Source organism: Mesoplodon densirostris, chromosome 18 (assembly GCF_025265405.1).
Source record: "Mesoplodon densirostris isolate mMesDen1 chromosome 18, mMesDen1 primary haplotype, whole genome shotgun sequence".
NCBI lineage: Eukaryota > Metazoa > Chordata > Mammalia > Artiodactyla > Ziphiidae > Mesoplodon > Mesoplodon densirostris.
Window position 1 is genome coordinate 8,323,700 of NC_082678.1, and position 23,987 is coordinate 8,347,686.

Consider the following 23,987-nt stretch of genomic DNA (forward strand, 5'->3'; position numbering starts at 1 on the left):
GTCAAACTAACCTGAGGCCGCCATGATAGAGAGGCCAAATGTAGGTGCTCTGGTTAATAGTTCTAGCTGAGCCCAACTTTGCAGCCATCCCCCCTGAGACACAAGACATGTGGGTACAACCACCTTGAACCCTCCAGTCCAGCCTGTCCTCCAGCTGAATATCATCGTGTCCCCAGCGATGCCACGTGGAACAGAAGAATTACCCAGCCAAGCCCTGCCCACATTCCTAACCCACAAAATGGTGAGATATAATAAAATGGTTGTGGTTGTAAGCTACTAAGTTTTGGGGTACTTTGTTATGCAATGGATAACTGAAACAAGTGGAAATAATAATAATTAAGTTTATTAAGTACTTACTTACTATGTGTCTGACACTAAGTATTTGACATGTATTAACTCTTTCATTCCTAAGAAGAGGATTCCTAACTCAAGGGAACAGCTTGTAAGTGAGATCACTTAGAATTGAACCCAGGCAGTCTAAAACCAGAGCCCATGCTCTGAACACTTACCTTAGACTGTACAATAATAGAGATTAAAAGGATCTGAAAGATCACACGACTGAACTCCTTTATTTTACAGATAAAGAAGGGAATACCATTAAATTCACCCTTGTAATGTGTATAATTCAATGGTTTTAGTATCTTCATAGAGCTGTACAACAATCAGCACTATATAGTTTTAGACCATGTTCATCACTCCCCCAAAAGAAACCCTGTATCTATTAGCAGTCACTCCCCAATACCACTCTCTCCTCCTCGAGCCCACTGACATACTTTCTGCCTCTAGAGCGAGCCTATTCTGGACATTTCATATGAATGAAATCATACAACATGAGGCCTTTTGTGTCTGGCTTCTTTCACATAGTATCTTTCAAGATTCATCCATGTTGTTTCATGTATCGGTACTTCATTTATTTTTATTGCCCAATAATATTCCATTGTATGGACATGCCACAGTTTATCTACTTAAAAGATGGAGAACGAGGAGAATGAAAAGAAGAACCCTAGGATTCCACAGTCTCTTTGTGCCAAGTCAGGACCAGATCCCAAGTTTGATGACTCAGTCTATGGAAAAAAACAGAATGGAACATTCTTCTATCTCAAAACCCCCTTCCTTCCGGACCATAGTAATTGCCTCCTATCCCAGGGTCACCTTACCAAAAATCTTGGTTTCAATCTCTGCCATTCACTGTAGATGTGCAAAAATGACTAGCTCCTTCTCAGGACTTCTGGGTGCGCACGTGCATGCACACACACACACACACACACACACATTTTCGCCAGAGCTAGGTAAAATTTCTGTTGATACCATCTCAGTGATCAGGATTTTTGCTTTCAAAGGTATTATCCTGGCTCAAGGTCCTGCACCAGGAATTTCTCTTGTCCTTCTCTTCTTTCCCGTTCTTTCCTCGTGTCACTTAAAGTGGAAAAACTCTATGACTACACGTGGTTGTCAGCTTCTAAGTTGACCCCCACTGATCCCTGCTTCCTGGGGCTCATGTCCTTGTGTAATCTCTTTCCTGAGAGGGAATGAGGCATGTGAATGAGCTTGGAAGCAGATCCCCTTCCCCCAGCCCTGCCCTAATCAAGACTTTGAATGAGACCACAACCCCAGCCAGCAGCTTGACTGTAACCTCATGAGATACGCTGGGCCAAAGACACCCTCCTAAGCTGTGCCCAACTCCGTGACCCACAGAAGCTGCAAGATAATAAATGTTTGTTGTTTAAAACTACTACGTTTGGGGAATTCCCTGGCAGTACATTGGTTAGGACTCGGCGCTTTCACTGCGGTGGCCAGGGTTCAATCCCTGGTTAGGGAACTAAAATCCCACCAGCCGCATGGTGAGGCCAAAAAAGGGAAAAAAACAACCAAGTTTGGGGATGATTATTTACATAGCAATTGACAACTAATACACTGCATATTGAAGAAACTTGGGGGTACAAGTGATGTATACTCTAAGTAAGAAATAGATATAAGAGAATTCTTTCCTCAGTCCATCTATCCATTCCTTCACTCATTCTTTCAACATGCTTTACTTGCTTTGCCTCTAGGGACACAAAGATGAATGATACCATTTCTGTCCCTGAGGAACTTCCAGTCTAGTGGGGGAGGCAAACTTGTAAATGAATTATTAAAATTTTAGTGAAAAATGCTAATAGAGGAAGGTTCAAGGTACCAGGGCAATACAAAAGAGGAAGAAAATAATTCTGCCTGGAGATATGAATAAAGCTTTGTAGGAACATTTGGTTGGTGTTTTGAAGAATGAGTAGGAGTTTGCCAGACAGGCAATGGGAGGAAGAGCATTCCAGAAAGCAAGAGCTATAAGCACATTTACTGAGAGACCAAGAAAGCCCAGTATGTCTGGGGACTCACAGGTCATCCCATGTGGCTGGATCTTAGACCACTAGGTGACAGGGAAGTCTGGCAAGGGAGGTTGACCAGGCAGTCAAGGTGCTTGGTACCAGCCTCAGGTTTTTGGCTCTTATCCTGAAAAAGAAAACTAAGAACAGGTGGAAGTCTTTAAACCAATGCATGCTGTGGTCAGATTTGTGTCTTAGAAAGAGAACTCTGAAGGGTATGGAAGATGGCTGGAGAGAGGATGCTGAAGTCAGAGAGGTCAGGTAAGATGCTGATTCTAATCCAAGGGAAGGGTGATGAGGTGTAGATGAAGAACTGTCTGTGAAATCAAGAGGAAGGTGAAGGAGAAAGGAGGAAGGAGCTTAAGGTGGTTTCTAGCTGGGATGACTGGGTGGGTGATAAACCACTTACCAAGAGAAGGAATAAAGATAACAATGGGGCAGTGGAGAATCTATTAGCCAGGATCATGTAGATTATGCCGCAGTAACAAATAACCTCAAAATCTCACTGGCTTAACAAAACAAAGGTCTCTTGTTTCCTGCCTCATATTACAGATCCCATGTGGTCAACAGGGGTCTCTACTCCATGTGATCATTCAGAGATCGAAGCTGACAGGGGCTCCCCCATCTTGTAGCTACATCACCTGGAACACGTGTCTTCTTCAGACACCTCTTCAATTACACGGCAAGAGAAGAGAGAGATACTAGAGAATTCTGTATGGGCTTTTTACTACTCCAGTCTGACAGTGATGCACATCCACTCCACTCACATTTCATTGGCCAGAACAAGTCTTGTGGCCTCTCCCAACCACAGAGGGTTGGGAAGTATAGGAGAGCACATGGGATATTTGGTGAGCATGATTATCTCTACCACATGGAGGTAAGGAACTCAGTTTTGAACACATTTACTTTAAGGAGGAGATATCCAGTAGGCAGTTGGAAATGTGGTCCTGATGCTCAGACAAGAGTTGGGAGCTTGAGCTGTAGGTCTGAGCACTAACATTGTCCCTGCCTTGTAGAGGGCTTACATTCTAGACAGGGATGAAAACATACAAAAATAGTTGTATCCATAAGAGGTCAAGTTACATGCTATCTGGCTATGAGCAAATGACCATGAAAAGAAAGATGGAGGAGGAGTCAACCCCATGATGGTGAGTAGAAGTCTCCTAAGCAAAGAGCAATGATAGCTGACCTCTCAATGGACAGACAGACCTAGGCAGGTAAGGAGTTTATGGAAGCAGCATAGTATGGTGGATTTGGGGAGAAAGGGCACAAGGCAAAGGAGATAAGCACAGAAGGGCAAGGGGTGGGCAGATAGTAGAATGTTTTAATGCCAGGTCAAGGATCCCAGGCTCTATGCTGCAATTATGGAACATCAGTGGAGGATTTGGGAAGGGACAGGTAGACGTGTGAAGAATGGATGGGCAAGGTTTTTGCGTTACTTTTCTCCTTTCAGTATAAACCAGGTCCCTCTCTCACTTGCATGCACACAATTGTACACTCCCGCTCCCCCTGCACACTCACACATTTTCTGCCCAGATCCCAGTTCTATATCTTAGTCCTAGATTATAACTGATTTGTCACTGTTACCAACTAGGCAGTTTACCTGAATTTCTGGCCAGATAATTCCTTTCTTCCTTCCTTCCTTCCTTCTTTCTTACTGACATATAACAGAGAAAAATGCATAAAGTGCATTTTAATTTTAAGTAGAGATTAATGAATTTTTACACGTCTACACTCATGTAAACACTACTTAAATCAAGATATAAGACATTTTCTTCCTGCCACCTTCCAGTGAGTCCTGTTCTAGAGGTAACCACTATTCTGGCTTCTATCGCTATCAGTTAATTTTGCCTGTTCTAGAACTTCTAGGAAGGGAGTCATATACTATGCCCTCTTTTGTATCTGATGTCTATGAGATCCATCCAGGTGCTGGGATCCTGGCCACATTCTGAGCTGTTCCAGCTTTTAAACCAATTTGCCTTTCTTCTCTTCCACTTTCCTTCTTTTCTTTCTACCTTCCTCCCTTTCTTTCTTCCACCGGTGTGTGGTTAGTATATACCTTGGCACAGGCGTTCAGGAAACAGCAGTGAGCAAGGCAGGCTTGGTTCTTGCCCTGTTGGAAGTGTGTGCCCTACTGGGAGGGACAAGGTGAAGCACCAGGTCATTACAATACAGTGTGATGAGCACAGTGCTTGTCAAGTCCAGGGTGCTATGGGAATTCATAGAAGAGGTATTAAACCCCAACTTTATGGACCACAGAAGACTTCCTGGAGGAAACATCTAAGCTGAGGCTTGAAGGATGATTAGAGTATTGTGAGCAGTCACCTGTGTAAAAGCTACAAGGCAAGAGAAAGAATAGTGCTTTCAAGGAACTACAGGAAGTTCAAAGTACTAGTTCTGCTTGGCTGGAGCACAGCGTGCAAAGTGGCTGCAGGCCAGGCGGGGCAGATCATGAAGGGCTTTGTAAGCTCTGTTAAGGAGTCCAAACTTTATCAGGGAGCACTGGGCCGTCACTGAGGTGCTTTCATTAGAAGAGCAAATGAAGGCTCGGTTTATTTTATCTATTATTAAATTTGATTTTGATTGGGAATCATTTTTTTTTTTTGCGGTACACGAGCCTCTCACTGTTGTGGCCTCTCCTGTTGCGGAGCACAGGCTCTGGCCGCGCAGGCTCAGCAGCCATGGCTCACGGGCCCAGCCACTCCGCGGCATGTGGGTTCTTCCCGGACCGGGGCATGAACCCACGTCCCCTGCATCGGCAGGCGGACTCTCAACCACTGCGCCACCAGGGAAGCCCCGTGAATCATTTTTTAAAAGGCATTTTAGTTTTGGGGTAGGTACACACATGGTACAAAAGGGCATATAATGTATAGAAATGTATACCTATTATATTAATTTAGTTTTAGTTTTGGGGTTTTTTCGGGGTGGGGGCATGCCACGCAGCTTGCAGGATCTCAGTTCCCCAACCAGGGATTGAAGTCGAGCCATGGCAGTGAAAGCCTGGAATCCTAACCACTAAGCCACCAAGGAACTCACCTGTATATTAATTTTGTATCCTGCCACTTTACCCAATTCACTGATAAGCTCTAGTAGTTTTTTGGTGGCATCTTTAGGATTTTCTATGTATAGTACCATGCCATCTGCAAACAGTGACAGTTATACTTCTTCCTTTCCAATTTGGATTCCTTATTTCTTTTTCTTGTCAGATTGCTGTGGCTAGGACTTCCAATACTATGTTGAATAAAAGTGGCAAAAGTAGGCCCTTGTCTTGTTCCTGATCTTAGAGGAAATGCCAAAAGGACATGTAATGAAGCATAGTTCTCCCTGGCTCTCCTGTTCCTGACTCCCCATAGGTGTGGCTTTTAGAGTGATTGCTTTGGCTGCAGTGTGCCAAGCAATACAGTAACAAAACAAGAGTGAAAACCAGAGAATTTTTAGGAAGGTATTGAGCATTCCAGGTAAGAGAGGATGGTAGCAACCATGGGAATGATTAGAGAGACACTGAGGAAGCAGAAACAATGGAACGTAAGCATTGATTAGACATGGCGTATGAGAGAGGAAGGGATTAAGGATGACACACCAGGAAGGAGGAAAGTTCCCTTCAGTGAACCAAGGGGGAACGAGACGGGGCACAGTTAGGGGAAATGTGGTGAATGGTCTGCAAAAATGGCCACCAGCAATGCCTTCCCCGTGCTTTCATCTATTTTTCTCTCTCCTTGAATCCAAGTGGCCTTGTGACTTTCTTTGACCAACAGGATGCAGCAAAATTGATGCCCTGACAGTTCAGGTCTAAGTCTTAAGGTGCTTGGCACAGCTTCCTCTTTTGCCCAGTCACCATGTCCAAATGGTGACTGGGCAAAAGAAGTCCAAATACCCTGCAGGAGAAAGAGAGGCTACATAGAAAGAGAGGGAGAGAGATACCCTCTGGAGGATGAGAGACGATGAAGAGAAAGAGAGAGGTCCAGCCAGCCCCCATCTCTTCCAGACACACCAGCCCAGGCTTCAGCCATGGAGCTGTGGTGAGCTGTACATACCAAATCCTGCCTGAACTGCAGAATTGTGGGCAAATAAAAGATTGCTCTTGTTTTAAGTCACTCAGTTTCGGGTGGATTGTTATTCAATAGACAGCTGAAAGAGGTAGGAAGGGGTGGGAGAGAGAGAATATGAGTTCAGTGTCTTGCCCGTCTCTACCTTAGAGTTCCATAACCATGGTCAGCTGTTTTCTTCTTTTCATTTTTAAAATCCCCACTATCTCTGCTAAACACCTGCAGCTTTATAGTCTGGAGCCTTTGTCTAGGAGATTCAGGTGTCCTGGTCTGTTGTTTCTCCAGTGCTCACATCAACAGCTCTGACATCCATCGCAGGTTGATTACTGTTTCCTTAAGTCAGCCTAGGGTTGGTTCCAACGCCACCTTTGGTTTTGGGGAAGGAATTTTTTTTTCTGACATCATACCCCTGGAGGAAATATTATTTCTTTGTATTCCTCATTTTCTAATGCAGGACTGAATACAAAGTGGCTGTTCACTAAATGCTAGATGAATGACTAATGAGGCTCACTTGGAGACCGTCCTAAACACGGTCCAATTCCTGAGTTTCTGTCCCCAACCCAAACTCTTCAGTTTCTCTGTTTATACGAGGAGAAGGTCTCACCTCTCCCTCTCTCTCCAACTCAGGAGCTGGTCCCATAGCTGGGGGTGGACAGTGGGGTAGGAGATGCATAGTAAGGATGAGTTAAAGAGCTCAGACACAATCAGAGAGCTGTCCCCTCTGTGCCTCCAAGGAGAAATAGCAGGGGCCACGAGGAAGCAGGTGATGTGACGTGGGCAGGTGATTGATGGGGACAAAGACCTGAGAGGTCTGTCTGCATTCCTCAGCAGGGGCCCGAGGAGGAGAGCATGTGTGTTTGCTGTGTGTACATGACTGACCCCAGGCTCTCTGTCTCAGTGACCCTCTTCTCCCCTAACACAGGACTGCCACCAAGAGCTCAGCCAGCTAGGAGACAGTCTGCCATTATCTGCCTCCCTGTCTAGTGGACTAGACACGTCTAGTGGTTCCCCAGGGCAGGGACCACCCCCCTTTCTCCGAATTGCCCCTCCAGGGGACCTTCCAGGCAGTCCCTGTTGACTGCTCTTTGTGGCCTGCCCAGATCCCACTTCTCCACAGCTCTGAAGGGATGGAGCATCTTCTTTGTGTCCTCAAATCCAGCTCTAGTCACAGTGGAATCTAAGCAGAGACTCAGGTGAGACTAGTGCAACCTTCTCCTATTCAAGATAAGGAAACCAAGGCCCAGGTCAGGGAAGTCACCTGTCCAAAGTCCCCAGCTGGCTCATGGCAGAGCTGAGGCCAGGACCCAGTTGGTTCCCTTGGTGGCCTCCAGCCTCTAGTGGGGCTCTGCTCTCTCTGAGTTCCCTTTTCTCTTTACCGTTCTTTCTTCTCTGCTTCTCTCTGGCCCATGGCCCAGGAGAGGGGCACTTCCCATGGGGGAGGGAAGGCCAGCAGGCAGCCTTTTCTAATGAGTGTGGAACTTACGAACCCCACTTCTGCACACTAAGAGGTGGATGTGTGCATGTGCGCACACACTCGTCCACCTGCAAACACCATCAAATAGTGCCATTTAACACAGCTGCTCGAGCTTGGGCACAGAGACACATGCACGCCCAGAGGATCATACACACGCCTCTACTGGAGTCACCTGTGCCCTCCACGGTCCTCCTCCCCCCACCATGCCCATGGACTCTGGCACAAACACAAGTCACAGGACTCCTCGCCTGGCCTCAGCCCTTGATGTCCCTCCAACTGGCCCAACGGGTGGCCCCTGAGCGAGGACAGCTGAACGATGGGTCCTGGCCCCGGATCCAGAGGTGGGAATGAGAAGACAGGTGCAGAGCGGTCATCAATACAGGCACAGCTGTGTCCACCCAGGACTGCTGCCACTGGGTCCCTGAATGTCCCTCCCTGAGTGGATAATGAGAGGGTGAGGACCCCACTTTCCTTCTTCTTCCTGCTCCCTTTGCCCCCCCCCCCCTTCTTGATAAGACTCTGTTTGAATGAAGCTCCTGCCAGGACACAGCTGGATCTCTTAAAACACAAGGGGAGATGTTTATCTTTCCTCTCAGCCTTGCCCTGTCACCTCCCCCTGGGCACTGCCAGCCAAGGGCACTGCCTGGTGAGACAAATTAGGTACGACGGAGCTGGGCCCCTGGAACCTAGGGCTCAGAGTGTGAGCCGTGTTGGCGGGGGAGGGGGAGCAGCAGAGCGGGAGAGGGAGGACAGGTAGGGCAGGAACTCCTGAGATGTCCCTTCAGAGTTTGGTCACCTCTTCCCATCTCCTCTCCTCCCCAGCCCAGCCCAGCCCCGGCCCCAGCCCCAGCCGTTCCAATGCCCCCCACCTCTGGAAAAGCCGAGTTGGGATTCGATCCCCAGCCAGTTGCCGGAGTTCCGGAGCAGCTGTCCCAGGCTTGTGGGGGAGGGGGCCAGGAATGCTGGGGCTGAGGCCTGGGCCACCCCAGACAGAGCCGGCTCTGAATTCTGGGAATGTTTGTGCAGCTGGAGCCCATTAGAGGAGGGAGCCGGGCCGCTTATTAATCCCAGCCTTGTTCCCCGGGAGGGGCCAGGGCCCTGCACACGAGTGGAGGGGGTCGGGACTCTGCCCCAGGCAGGGGTGGGGGGAGGAGGCCAGCCCCCAGCCCCCTGCTTGGTTGAGTCTCAGACAGGAGCTTGGAGATCTGGGGCCCTGCACCTCCCTGTGTGTGCGGATGGGGTGTGGGCACATGTAGGGGGCCCTGGGGGCCATGGTGAGGTTTGACAGAAGTGCTCCTACCTGGGGAGCTGAGAAGCACACAGTGGTCCTGGGAGGGGGTGCTGTGTACTCCTCAGGGGTCCTCACCAGCGGGGGCAGGAACTCCTGCTGGCTGGCACCCTGACTAGTGAGAGAGGAGGAGAAGGAGGGGATGAATCCCTGACGCCCCAAGTGCTTGAATGTGTGCACAGAGGGGGCTGAGGCGTGAGCGTGGAGGCAGCCACGTGAGTCACATCCTGCCACAACTCCAGGGGGTGCCATTTACCAAGAAGCACCTCTGGAATCGTGCAGCGCGTGACCTGCTCAACCATGCATGGCGATCCTGTGTGTAGGGAGTCTGGGGGCCTGGTTTTGGTTCCAAGCTAGCACTGCTGTGGGATATGGTACCCAAAAAGGCCTGGCGTGGTGTTCCATCTCCACTGACTAGCTGTGGGGCCTTGGATACAGTTTGTACGTCTCTTTATCCACAAGCTGGGATAGGGTCTGTCCTATGCACCTTGTAGGGTTATATATAGATTGTATTCCTTTGCCTGTCTGTGTATCCATCCACCCATCTACCCATCCATCCCACAGACTTGATGGCTACTGTATGTCGTACACTCTGCTGGTTACCAAGGCCACGAAAGTGAATAAGGACCCTGACCATTAAGAACTCATCCTTAATAGTATGGGCTGGGGTGGGGTTAGTCATACACACACACGCGGGGACGCGCATGCACATACGCACGCGTGCCCACACGCACAGTGTGAATGTGGACAGCGCTTTAACTCTGTGCCATAGAGAGTGAAGGAGGAAGCGCTACTAGCCAGCCTGTCACCTATACGTTCTTAGGATGACATCTGTGAAGGTGCCCTGTATGCTGCTGTAAGGCCCAGCACAGTGTGGGAAGAGACTCTGGCAGGACCCTCTGGGACGGAACTGAGCTCCCCCGTATTGACTGCTCTCACTCAGACCCTGCCACATCGCTGGCCTGAGGCTGGGGCTGTTAGATGCGCAGGGTGATCATTCCAGAAAGTTCCAGAATGAACTCTGATAGACCTTTGGTAGGTTGGGAGCTGTGACAAAAATCCCAGCACCCTCTTTAGGGAGCAAGGAGGAAGACTCTATGACCGATTCCTTAGAGAGGGTTAGCTTTGATGTCTTTGCTGAACTATAGTTGCAACTCACCAGTCATGGGAGATGGTGGGGAGGGTCTGGGGCAAACGAGAGAGGGAAGGTCACTGAGGGGCAAGGGCCTGGAGAGATTTGGGGGGGGGTCATCTGCCTCAGCCATCCCGAGGCCTTGGCCAAGGGGAGAAAGGAAGACCTCCCCTCTCCCCCTCATTCTCCACCGGACTCCCTCACTGTACAGGGTCTGCAGCTTAGGTAGGGTGAGCTCCCTTCAAAATGTAGAGAATTTCCCGGGAGGGCTGGTGGGACAGGAGCCACAGAACACCAGAGCTGGGAATTAGTGTGACAAAAATTTGGAATCTGGGGATGGGCAAGGAGTGAGGGCAGCTGTGTGAGAATTCCCGAGTCCCGTAGCCGTGGCCCCAGTGGCTCCAGATGCCGCCAGCCATTTCAGGCAGAGATGGTCTGTGAACTGAGCGCTCCTTATCCAAGGGCCTCTCTGCTCTTCAGTCCCAGACCACATGGCTAAGGGACTAACACCAGGCTGTGTGTGTTGAAGAGAATCATGGAGGTGAGAAGGAGGCCCACAGAATTCTGGAGGCTCAGTTCCTGCTTTGTGGAAACCCCATCCTAATAGGGGAGACGGCCCCTGCCCTCAGGGAACTCCCGATGGAAGGGAAACATCATTTGTCCTCTAGGAATGCCTAGACTGATGGTAGAGACATAGCCTTTGTCCTTGGGAAACCCTCAGTCTGATGGTGGAGGCAGTACACACACACACACACACACACACACACACACACACACACACACACTCCTAAGCTACAAAAAGTTATAAACATGGAGCGAATACGAGATGACCTAACGAACTTAATCAGTTGTGAGCAGGCAGGAGTAGTAGAATGAGTGATAGGGGAGAAGAAATACACAGTTCACTCAAGGAAGACGCTGTATGATGAAGTGGACTAGGGTCGGTTGGGGGACGGCGCTCTCCGATGTACAGGTACCCTGACTCTCTCCCCCTCCTGGGGGAGGGGTGTAAAATGTCCACACTGAACTGGTTGATCCCTGAGATTCCTTCCAGCTCTAACAGCCTAGACTCCCTGACCTCAGCCCTCTCACCCCTGTTTCCTTTCCCTCAGAGCAACCCCACCCCTGCCCTTCCTCTCCGCCGTCCATTTGGTCTCTCCTGAGGCAGGTGGTCCAGCCAGCTGCCTGGCCTGTGTGGAGATGAGATCCCACCCACAGTGTGGGGTGGCGTTCAGTGGGGCTGGGCTGTGGCCTGAGGAGCTGACAGCTGGGGCTGGGGCTCAGGCTGGGGGCACTGGGGTGGGGACATGGCTTGTGACAGTTTTTCCCAATCCCTTCAAGAGGGGAGGTTTGCGGGGAAGGAGAGGAGGGTTTGGGAGATGTCATGGGTCCAGGCTGTGGTGGGTCTGGGAGGGTCATCAGGGAAGAACAGGTTGAACTCCACTTCCCCGGAGCTGGGGGACATTGGGGTTAGAGTTGGGCCAGGCTGGGCGCTTCCTGCAGCTGCTGGGTGTGCTTGTTGTGAGGGAGCTGGGGATGGGGGGCGGGGGTGAGGTGTGGATTGGAAAGGACAGCTGGATCTGCCAGGAAGCCTCGCCTGCCACCCCTCCTGAGACACTTCCCCTCCCCCACCCCACACACATGGGCTGGGCTGGGGGGTCCCAGAACAAGAGGCCAGACAGAGGCAGTGGAGAGGCTACGGTGGGGGGGCGGTGCTGGGCCTGAGGGAGCCACGTTATTTCCATCTCTGTGCCTTTCCCTCGGAAAGGCTTCCATGAACAGAGTATCCAGCAAGACGGGATGGCTGGATGGCTGACCGGCTGGACGAATGAGGATTCAACTCCTATTTTCACAGATTCAGCCTAGAGCACTTCGCACCCCTCTATACGGCTGGTTCTTAGACTTCAGCAGTGCCTAAGTGACACCTGCTGGGGTTGTTAAAACATAATGCCGCAGAGGCCACCTCGCTTCAAGATTTTGATTCAGTAGGTCAAGGGTGGGGCGGAGAATTTGAATTCCCAGCAGCTTTCCAGGCGAAGCTGATGCTCCTGGTCGCAGGCCCTGCTTTGAGCAGCGCTCTTACTCCTTCTTTCTCCCCTCCCTGCTCAGCTGTCTCATCCTTCTCCCAGCCCCGCCCCCAGCACAAGCCACTCCAGCTGTTAGGGGCTAAGCACATGGCTGGGGTGGCGGAGGGCCAGGGTCAGACGCTGCGGGAGGAGAGTGTGTGGAGCTCAGCTCAGCTTGGCTTTTTCTGTCTGACCCGGACGCTGGCAACACACTGAGGTGATTCTCTACCCCGTCCTTTCCTCTCTTCCCCAGCACAGTGACCTTCAACCTGTGGGTGCCCTGGGAATTCATAAGTGGACCCAACAGAATCTGTAGATTGCAGATTTCCCACTGTCTCCCAGATCTGTGTACTATTTTTTTTTTAATAAATGTATTTATTTATGGCTGCGTTGGGTCTTCGTTGCTGCACGTGGGTTTCTCATTGCGGTGGCTTCTCTTGCTGCGGAGCACAGGCTCTAGGCGTGCGGGCTTCAGTAGCTGTGGCACTCGGGCTCAGTAGCTGTGGCTCGCGGGCTCTAGAGCGCAGGCTCGGTAGTTGTGGTGCACGGGCATAGTTGCTCCGAGGCATGTGGGATCTTCCCGGGCCAGGGATCGAACCCGTGTCCCCTGCGTTGGCAGGCATATTCTTAACCACTGTGCCACCAGGAAAGTCCCCAGATCTGTGTACTATTCTTCTTCAAATATGTGTGGATGTTGTTGTGGTGAAAAAACATAAAATCATTTAAAAGTCTTAATGAATGTATGCTTTCTTAAAAAATTATAAAAGATATCATACTTACAAAGCATATTGGCATTTTGTCTAGACAAATGATCCTTAACACAGCCTAGGAGAGCATGCACAGCTTGCTGTAGCCCCGTCTAAGTTCCCTCTCTCTCCTCACCACACAGCCTTTCTTCAGTTACACAAATGGACCTCACTCCCTCTGGCCTCAGGGCCTTTCCACATGCTGTTCCCTCTGCCTACAACAATCCAATAATCTGTCTCACTCCACACCCACTCCCTCCACTCCTTGGCCTGGTTAACTCTTACTTTTCCCTCCAACCTAGACTAATCACTTCCTTAGTGAATCTTGCTCATCCCCTGACCATGTTAATTCCCCCATTAGAGGCTCTCACAATACTTATATGTACTATGTATTCCTCTCTCTGAAGCCCTCAACATTTTTTTTTTCAGCTGCGCCACACAGCTTATGGAATCTTAGTTCCCCTACCAAGGGTTGAACCCCAGGCCCTTGGCAGTGAAAGCGCAGTGTCCTAACGACTGGACCACCAGGGAACTCCCTCAACATTGTTTTAATTTTATATTATGTACGTGGCTTTGATTAATTTCTGACTCCCCTATCGGTCTGAAATTTCCACAAGGCAGAGCCCATTTATTGTAGTTCTAGAGCCAACCATAGTGCCTGGCACAAACCAGGTGTTTAATAAACATCTGATAAATGATGTAGTCAATTATCAAGAGAGAAAAATCCCCTCCATTGCTAGAGGCACCAGTCAGGGGCTTCTTAATAACAACTGGTACACCTGTACCTGCTGATCGGGGTTTTCTGAACACCTGTTCTCATAGGTGGACCATGGCTTTGGCTTCTTCAGTGGAGGTGAGAGAGAAGCAGAGGTGATTGGCAGGCAGCCAGAATAGTAGGAATGGGGAGGAAGAGAGGAAGTTGGAGGGAGAAGGGAGAGAAGAGTGATGGAAAGGAGAAAAAGATCTGAAGAGAAGCAAGAGGACAAAGCCCTCTTAAGACAAAGTGAAAGGAAGAGAATTTCCAGAGATCAGGATGGGGTCATCGGGTGGGGTCAAAGGGGTGTCATTTGACTGCCTTGCTCCGTGACCTCCTCCACCATGCTCAGTCACCTTCTCTCTTTCCCCATGCCCCGCTCCCTCCCCCTTTGCCCCAGGAGCTGGGCTAGTTTATTTTCCTTGGGAAGGCTTCCTGAAAGGGGAGCCTGGTTTTCCTGACACATGAAAAGTGTCTCAGACTGCCATCTGACCCTTCCTGCAGAGCCCCAGCTCCAGGGAGTTTGTCTGACATGCAGTCACACACGTGGACACACGCACATATCCTGGCACATGGCACCCACATACACCCAGGGACCCCAGGGTAAGTCTGGAAGTTGTGTGACCACAAATGTGTATGCACACAGGCACCCCCTCGCATATAAGCTGTAACGCACATAAACCCAAATCATATCCCCCGCATGGGTGCCTGGGACCTGTGTTTGTATGCTCAGCACATCATCTCGCTTGTTCACGCCTAAAACGTTATTCCAGCCACCCTGAGTGTGCCCATTTCCACTCTTTGCTGTACGACTGGGGCAGGAAGAGTCAGTGATGGACACGTGGTGTGGCTGGTGGTGTGAGTGGCTGGTGTGGCCCAAGGCCAGCTGCAGCCTCTCCCTGAATCAGAGGAGGAGCTGGTCCAGGAGACCACCCATGGTGTTGCAGTGGGTCCTCCCCCTGCCTGTGGGTGGGAAGTGGGATGTCTGTGTCCTCAGGGCTCCCTGACTTCAGGCTCTTTTAGAGTCCTCACGCCATCTGTACTTCCACAGAGGGTCCCTGGGAATTGGAAGGGAGTTCTCTCCGACACACACACACACACACACACACACACGCACTGGCTTGCTGACTCCGCTTAGCCTCATTGTCCCCCCGGCCCACTCCACTGGACCAAGGGCTCCGGCCCACTTGAGAAGAGCCTTGTCGGGGAGTGGAAAGCTGAGGGGTCGCTCTGTCCCCTGCCAGTTACGGGACTTTCAAAAATAATAATCTCAGCATCTACTACATACCTCTTCCCATGTATTTCATGAACCATATCTTACTTAATACTTCCAACAAGCCTGTGAAGAGCCTTATACCCTTCCTTTAGGGATGGGGAAACTGAAGCTTTGGCGGATAAAAATCTTGCCCCATTCATAGAGCTCATGAAGCCGAGAGCTGGGATTCGGTCGCAGGTCTGTCTGCTGCCTAAGTCCATCGTCTTGAACCCTGTGCCATATACTACGTCCAACTTTGCTTGCCTCGCCTTGTCTTCGGCAGTAAAAATACCTATTTCAAAAACTTTCCAGGGGGACTTCCCTGGTGGCGCAGTGGTTAAGAATCCGCCTGCCAATGCAGAGGACACAGGTTCGAGCCCTGGTCTGAGAAGATCCCACATGCTGTGGAGCAGCTAAGCTCATGTGCCACAACTACTGAAGCCCACAAGTCTAGAGCCCATGCTCTGCAACAAAGAGAAGCCACTGCAATGAGAAGCCTGTGCACCACAAGGAAGAGTGGCCCCTGCTCGCCACAACTAGAGAAAGCCCGTGCGCAGCAACGAAGACCCAATGCAGCCAAAAATAAATTAAAAAAAAAAAAAAAAAAAAACTTTCCAGGAAGGAATTGAGATGACTTTTGTAAAATGGCCTAGCACAATGCCTGGCACATAGAGTGCATTTGAAAACTCAGTTTTCTTTCTCCTTTGGGCTCCTGTATGGAGAAAACACTCCCCCAACCTGTGGGAGGGGGCTTTGGCAGCAAGGAGTGAGGTGGGAAGGGTAAGCAAAGAGGCAAATTAGAAGCAAAGCCCTCCCACCCACCCTCTGACCTCCAGAACCGGGCCCTTGTGGGAAGCCAAAGAAACCAGTGGTCATCATTCCGTGCCCGACCACCCGCCATGGAAGGGACATGGCTGGAGAGGACAGGGAACCTCCCAACCCACAGCTTGTCCACCTTCTCTCTGACACCCCCAGGGAAAAGGAGGCATTCCCAGACTCCCAGACAGAAGGATGAAGGGGAGGGACTGCAGGGGAGGGGAGGAGGGGCCACCACACACTGAAGCCTTTGTGGGATTCCCAAGCATAGAGGTGGAAACACTTCATATATCAAGAGTGTTTGTCCCTCCCTGGGGAAGGTAGAGGCAAGAGGGAGGGAGGAGGGAGTGGAGGCCAGGCGATCGGACTAGGGCTTAGGGCCTGAAATAGGAAACACCAGTGTGTAACCCGAGTCGGGGGAGAGGGGTCCGAGGGGTCCGCCCAGAACATTTCTTGAGGAAAGGACCTGTTCTTGGCTCCTGGGATCCCCATTCGAGGCTTTCATTCCCTTTCTCCAGGCCTCTAATCACTGTGCAGAAACACATACACCGGTCACTCCTTCCAGGTCCTGTGCTCTTCCTGCCAGCCTCCGTAGCTTCCTCCCCTGCGTCTTACTCTGGCTAACTCCCTGGGCTGCCCCTTGGTCCTCCCAGAACTAGCTCTTTCCTCCCCTCCCCATCCGCCACCCTAAGCCTGGGTCCCCTCCCTCTTCCTCCGTCTTCCAAACCCAGCTCTGGTTGAGCCTCTGAGACCCCTGGCCTCCATCTCACCTGTATCTCCTCCTGGACCTCACACTCTCTTCAACCACAGCCTTGCCTCCTCCTGCCCCCCACCGGTCCAGGATCCTCTCTCAGTCTCTTCTCTAAGTCTTGACACATTCTCTGCCTCTGTCCTCTGACTCATGGCCTTGACCCAGGCGACAACAACGTGATGATAACGGGTGCTGGGGCTGCGCTGTGAGTCACTGTCCCAGGAACCTTGTAATGGATATGACTGTGATTGATTTTGGAAGTTAGTGCTATCCATTTGCTTATTCAAGAAATATTTATTGGGCTTCCCTGGTGGCGCAGTGGTTGAGAGTCCGCCTGCCGATGCAGGGGACACGGGTTCGTGCCCCGGTCTGGGAGGATCCCACATGCCGCGGAGCGGCTGGGCCCGTGAGCCATGGCCACTGAGCCTGTGCGTCCGGAGCCTGTGCTCCGCAACGGGAGAGGCCACAACAGTGAGAGGCCCTCGTACGGCGAAAAAAAAAAAAAAAAAGACGTATTTATTGAGCGTCTACTACATGCCAGATCCTCTGCTAGATGCTGGATGCCTCATGGAGCTCAGTACGCATCACCCTTAGGCTCTAAAAAAGAGGGTCCTCTGTTCTGGGAGCCTCCCGTTGCTCTCTACCCCCCAGAACAAAGAGTCCATGGGATGCGCCTACCCAGAGCCTACAGGGCCCCCTCTACGATCCCTTCTAGATCATGCTCTGGGTTCCTGGCCAAGCCCTGTGTGGAACTATATTAAAGTCTGAATCAAAAAAAAAAAATCAGTAATACCGATCCAATCTTTATTAAAAATTTTGATATTTTGTTTATTATGGGTCTTTTACATTAATTTTGATTTTTAAAATATCGCATTAAAGTATTATTTACCATTATTACTGAGTTTCTTGACAGCCTTAAATTTTGTACCTGAGCTGAGGGCCTCACTGATCCCCAGAATTTCCTATCTAAGTGACCCCCAGACTGTTTCCAAGGCCTGCAGAGCTCCTTCCCCATCCATCCTTCCCACCAAGGGCAGGCCAAATACAAGTGTGGATACCCTCAGGGTTGATGGTGGTCAAGGGCGGGTTGGCTACGGGGGTGGGTGGAGCTTGCACACGTGGGCTGGGGAGGTGTCCTCACCTGAGCAGAGCAGAAAGGAACTACTGGTGGGAAGAGAAAGTAGGTAGGTGGGGCAGCGCCGCCACATTCCAGCACTAAACTCCAAAGTGATTTTGAAAGTAGATTTGTCAAGGTAAGAGATAGGTCTTATTTAACATTTGATTTATAACTTGTATTTTTTTAAATTTTTATTTTATATTGGATTATAGTGGATTAACAATGTTGTATTAGTTTCAGGTGTACAGCAAAGTGATTCAGTTATACCTATACATGTATCTATTCTTTTTCAAATTATTTTCCCATTTAGGTTATTACAGAATATTGAGCAGAGTTCCCTGTGCTATGCAGTAGGTCCTTGTTATAACTTTTATTTTGTTTTCTTTTTATTTATTTGTTTATTTTTTGGCTGCATTGGGTCTTCGTTGCTGCGCGCGGGCTTCCTCTCTAGTTGTGGCGAGCGGGGGCTACTCTTTGTTGCAGTGCGCAGGCTTCTCATTGCAGTGGCTTCTCTTGTTGCGGAGCATGGGATCTAGGCGCGCAACTACTGAGCCCGCGTGCTGCGCAATAGTTGCAGCACGCGGGCTCAGTAGTTGTGGCACACGGGCTTAGTTGCTCCGCGGCATGTGGGATCTTCCCAGACCAGGGATTGAACCCGGGTCCCCTGCATTGGCAGGAGAATTCTTAACCACTGCGCCACCAGGGAAGTCCCATAACTTTTTTTTTTTTTTTTTTTTTTTTTTTGCTGTACGCGGGCCTCTCACTGCTGTGGCCTCTCCCGTTGCGGAGCACAGGCTCCGGACACACAGGCTCCGCGGCCATGGCTCGCGGGCCCAGCCGCTCCGCGGCATGTGGGATCTTCCGGGATCGGGGCACGAACCCGTATCCCCTGCATCGGCAGGCGGACTCTCAACCACTGCGCCACCAGGGAAGCCCGTCCCATAACTTTTAAATATTTAGAAATTTTGTTTGCAGCTTTTTATTGGTACTCTTGCCCCAGGATCCGCAGAAGTTAAGGGCAGGCCTGTTTACAGGGATGATGAGTGGGCGGACAGAAGTTATCAGGATGGAGTAGACCAGTCTGATCTCCTCACTGCCACTGAATCCCCACCTGTGTACCTTTGCTCCTGTCCTTCCCACCACAACTCTTACCCACCCGTTAAATCCCTCTCCTCCCTCTGCAAAGTCTTCAGCCATCCCTGCTGTCCTTGGTGGCTTCTCCCTCCGCCAAACTGTGACATTTACTGCCAGTACCACACCCTGAGCCGTCCTTGCATGTGGTGCCTGGCCTCAGCAGCCCTCCAAAAGCTATTTTGTGCTGTCACCTAACTTTTAGTGTGTGTGTGTGTGTGTGTGTGTGTGTGTGTGTGTGTGTGTGTGTGTGTGTGTGTGTGTGGTGTCCGGGGTTATCAGTGTTTTAATGGTGCTGATGCTATATTATTACTATTTTTTTTTTATTTTGACGCTATATTATTTTATTCTTTAAGTTCCCTACAGTGTCAGACTTTGGAAAGAATGGGTTTGAAATTAACCAGAGACCTAGGGTTGATGCTGGCCCTACCCCTTATTAGCTGTATGACCTTGAGCAAGTTAACCTCCCTGAGTCTCAGATTTCTCCATATAAAACAGGATAATAAGGCTTGCTTGGCAGGGTGTTATGATCACAAGAGGTAAAATCTATATAAAGGGCCTGACAAAGTAGGCAGTCAATAAAGTGTTAACCGTAATGATTATATTATTACACGTAATATATTACTATATAGTTTATATTTATTATGTGCCTGCTATTATACTGTTCATAGGACAATTATAATTGTGTATTATTAAAGGCATTACATAAACTAGATGATTGAATGGGACGATCAGCAGGCCCAAGAAACCTAAGGGAACAGAAATAGAGCCCTTTTGACTTGAGGCTTTCCTGACTGGGAGAGACTGAGGACATCTCCGGAACTGGGCTGCTTTGGTAAGGGGATCCTTGGAACCCATGGTTCCTCTCTGGACATCAGGCATAGGAGTGAGCAATACAGGGCTCAGAATTAATCCTTCCACGTGGCTAAAGCCTCTTGACCCCGGGGCACTTCATTCAGCTACACCAGCCACACCCTTGGCACAATCCTGTCCCTGCCCTGTTAGCAGAAGCAGCTGTGTACCAGGCACCACCTCCATCTGCTGTGGAGTTGGCCAGTCTTACCAAGTGAGTCCCCTGCCCCAATACACCCCAGAGTGCCTGCCTAGGAGAAACCATGGGAAGCGAGGGCTGGGGGAGCAGGAGACATTGGATCCTAGCTCCCAGGACCACCCACCCTGACCTCCTCCCCTATGATTATTAAAAACATATTTCCAAAGGATTAGCCACTATGCCAGGGATGTTGATCGCTAACCCTCAGTCCAACCAACAGTTTTAATCACTCGCTGCAGCCACATTAACATTACTAACTAATGAGAGTCTGCAAGGCGGGGTGGGGAGGAGGCACCTGCTATACGATGGAGCCAAGGGGCCACTCTGGGAGAGAGTGGCTCAAAACTGCATTCTCTGGGCTTTCCTGGTGGCGCAGTGGTTGAGAGTCCGCCTGCCGATGCAGGGGACACGGGTTCGTGCCCCGGTCCAGGAAGATCCCACATGCCGCGGAGCGGCTGGGCCCGTGAGCCATGGCTGCTGAGCCTGCGCATCTGGAGCCTGTGTTCCGCAACGGGAGAGGCCACAACAGTGAGAGGCCCGCGTACCGCAAAAAAACAAAAAAACCCTGCATTCCCCCCAATCAGAAGACCAGCTCCTTAGAGCACTGAAGACACTGGTTTAGGGATGGGGAGCCTGTGTCTAGGCTTTCTGAATTACCACGTCTTGGGGGAACCACCAGTTAGGCTCCCTGTGGGAGAGTCCACAAAGCAAGGAGGTCACCTGTGCTCAGCCAAGTTCTTAGACTGGAGCCCCTGTAAAGACCTAGCTCTTGGCTCACGAGCATGCGCAAAATGCAGGAGATTCAGACTCAGAGACTTTGCCATTGTCCCATGGCAGGGATGATGGCTAAGTCCACTGCTAGTCTTACCTCCACCCGTCCCAGCTGGGATCCCATTTTTAGCATGTGATTGTGATGGTAAAGAATGTGTCCAGGGCTTCCCTGGTGGCACAGTGGTTGGGAATCCGCCTGCCAATGCAGGGGACATGGGTTCGGGCCCTGGTCCGGGAAGATCCCACATGCCGCGGAGCAACTAAGCCCGTGTGCCACAACTACTGACCCTGCAAGCCTAGAGCCCGTGCTCCACAAGATAAGCCACCGCAATGAGAAGCCCGCGCACCGCAATGAAGAGTAGCCCCTGCTCGCCACAACTAGAGAAAGCCCGCTCACAGCAACGAAGACCCGATGCAGCCAAAAAAATTTTTTTAATAAATAAATTAAAAAAAAAAAAAGAATGTGTCCAATGGGGGTGGGGGCACTAAAGATGGCCATTGGTGCATCCAGTTAGTTCCCTTTGAGGGAGCAGATGGGAAGTTCAGAAGGCAGGGAGGGCATAGCCCGGGATGATGACAGGAGAAGGAAACAGAGGTAGATGAGGCGGTGGAGGTGGAGGGAGAGTAGATAGGTTAAGCAGGGTCTGGAGACCCCTCTGGCTCTTAGGAACACCCTAGGAAGAAGGTACTTGACCCAGAGAGGACTTTGTCCTTGTAGCTCATGGTTGGAATTTTTTTTTTAATAGTGATAGTTTCTTTTAATTACATTTTTGCCTATGAAAACATCTTACTTCTCTCTCTCTCTTTTTTTTTCCACACTGCATGGCTTGTGGGATGTGGGATATTAGTTCCCCGAACAGGGACTGAATCCGGGCCCATGGCAGTGAGAGCACTGGGCCCAAACCACTGGGCTGCCAGGGAATTCCCCTGGTTGGAAACTTTTCTGTTCAACAACTGGTTACCAAAGACCTGGCCCTGTTACTGTCCTCTTCTCTCTCTCTCTCCCTCTCCCTCTCTCTCTCTCACCTTTTGTTCATGCTCTGGCGAATGGCAAAGGCCTGGAGTTGGCTTCCTCTTTACTCAGTGCAGATTTTTTCCCAGGGCCAGTCCTAGGAGCTTACCTCCACCCAGGCCACCAGCCCTGCATCCTTTGCTATCAGCTTCCCTGAAAGCAGCGCCTCCGGGCTTCCCTGGTGGTGCAGTGGTTAAGAATCCACCTGCCAGTGCAGGGGACATGGGTTGGAGCCCTGGTCGGGGAAGATCCCACATGCCGCGGAGCAGCTATGCCTGTGCGCCACAGCTACCGAGCCTGTGCTCTAGAGCACACAAGCCACAACTGCTGAGCCCACGTGCCACAACTACTGAAGCCCACGTGCCTAGAGCCCGTGCTGTGCAGCAAGAGAAGCCACTGCCATGAGAAGCCTGCACACCGCAACTAGAGAAAGCCCACGCACAGCAACGAAGACACAACACAGCCAAAAATAAAAATGAACTAATTAAAAAAAAAGCAGCGCCTCCATCCGCTGTCTGGACAGAGCATCCCTCTTCTCCGTGTGCACACACCCTGCCAGGTTCTGGAGAATGGGCCATAGGAGGGAGGGGTCCTGCTCAAACCTGCAGGAACTCAGAAGTAAGAAAGGTGTGGATTCCAGAGCCTAACGGAGCCAAGCGTTTGTCAAATAGCTGAGTACACATTCAGCCAATCAGATTAAAAGAAAAGTGGTAAAGACTTAAAGAAGGGGAGGAGGTGTTGAAGGAGCTGGGGTCCAGGCCCGGGTGCGGAGGGGCTGAGATGGTGAGGTGTAGAGTGGAGTGCTGTTTGCCTGGAGTGAGCCCGTGGATTCTGAGGTGAGGGTTGGTATGGGGGTTGTGCGGAGGTGGTGTAGACTTGACCCCTGGAAGCCCAGACTGAAATGTCTGGCATAAATTTGAACGGAATGGAGGCTCCTCTGCGGGGCCCTGGGCAGGTGAGAAGGCAGCTACCCCTTGTGCTCTCCCCAGGCAGAGGCAGGCGTGGGGGACACAGTGTCCCGGGGACAGTTGCCCTAGACACTGTCTGGTAGCCCTCCACCCAGGCCAACCCGATGTCTCTGAAATCAAGGACCCCAGCAGCCCCTCCTGTCCCACCCCGCACAGCCAGTGACAGCAGAGCCATCTCTGAAATAAACACCATATAAGAACAACAACCCCCAGAAACTCCAAAGGGGCTTTGATGTTGGGGCCAAGGGTTTTGACTAAACAAACTGGAAGCGATTTAGGCCAGAGAATGCTGGCGGCGGCTCTGAAGCCGCTGCACTAGAGAATTGAGTCAGGTTGCCAGGAGCTAGTAGGGGCCTCTAGCCTCCCCACCCCCAATCAGCCACCCTAGGACCTCAGAGACCAGTCCCGAGAGGCGAGGGTGTGTGCATTTCCCCTGCTTCCCTCCTTCCTCCTTCCAGAGGGGCTGGACCATCTAAGGACAACATATCCACCCAGCGAATGCTGGGCTGTGAAGCGGACCAGTTGGAAGTCTCCCCCTCCTCCCCCTCCAGCCCCAGCGCACACAGCCACTGCCCTCCACTTCCCCCACGTCTTCTCTTCCCCAGCCAGTCCTTATCTCAAATGTCCTTATAAGGAACAACTAATTCTAGGAGCAAATCTTGCCCCAGTCCAAAAAATCCCTGACTCTGTAACAGCCACGTTGCTCTGGCCCTGAGTGGGATCAGTCCCAAATAGAGAGTGATGAGTTCAGTCCTTGGAGCGTCACTGACTCCTTCCCTAGAGGGTGGCCTCCAGGAGGGCAGAAACTGCATCTGGTTCATCTGTGTCCCCCACCATGATACCTAGCGTCATGCCTAAGGAAGGCAGGTGTTCGATACCTGTTTGTTGAATGAACAAATGGATTATCACTTGGGGGGAATCATGAAAGGTTAAAGAAGAAAAAAGTCCTGGTTCTATCATAAGTCTCAGTTTCCTCTGCCCAGAGGTATGACCCAGCTCATAAGTGGTTTTATGAAATCACACATGCATACACACACATACATATACATACATACATATATACATACTGTTGATACAGAAAGTATGTCCAGTGTGCAGCCCAGGGTCCAACATGCAGCAGGTACACAATGACTGGGTGTAAGTGTTATGATTTAGGCTACTTCCCAACTGGTCTGTATCTCATCTGTAGCCAAAAGAACTCACATTGGTGAATGTGCACAGAAGGGCTTAGAAGAAAGTGGCTGATAAT